The following is a 254-nucleotide window of genomic DNA, read 5'->3' as shown; positions in this document are numbered from 1 at the left end:
GTCTGAAATCCAGGGACTTATATAAATTATCAACAAGAATATCCATAAACTTAAAGTAGACATCGTTATAACCAATATACATGTGTACTATTTCACCCTGTTCCAATTTTCGAGAATTCCAAAAGCTATTTCGAAATTCCCGAAATTTTTGGAATGGGAACCGGGACTTAAATATATACCTGGAGATGGATATGTGTTGTGTTCAAACTTTATTTTCCTTCTTTTAAATGTATGTTCTCTGTATATAAGTATAT

Source organism: Penaeus monodon, chromosome 29 (assembly GCF_015228065.2).
Source record: "Penaeus monodon isolate SGIC_2016 chromosome 29, NSTDA_Pmon_1, whole genome shotgun sequence".
Lineage (NCBI taxonomy): Eukaryota > Metazoa > Arthropoda > Malacostraca > Decapoda > Penaeidae > Penaeus > Penaeus monodon.
The sequence above is the reverse complement of the archived record's forward strand: the minus strand, read 5'-3'. Positions refer to the sequence as shown.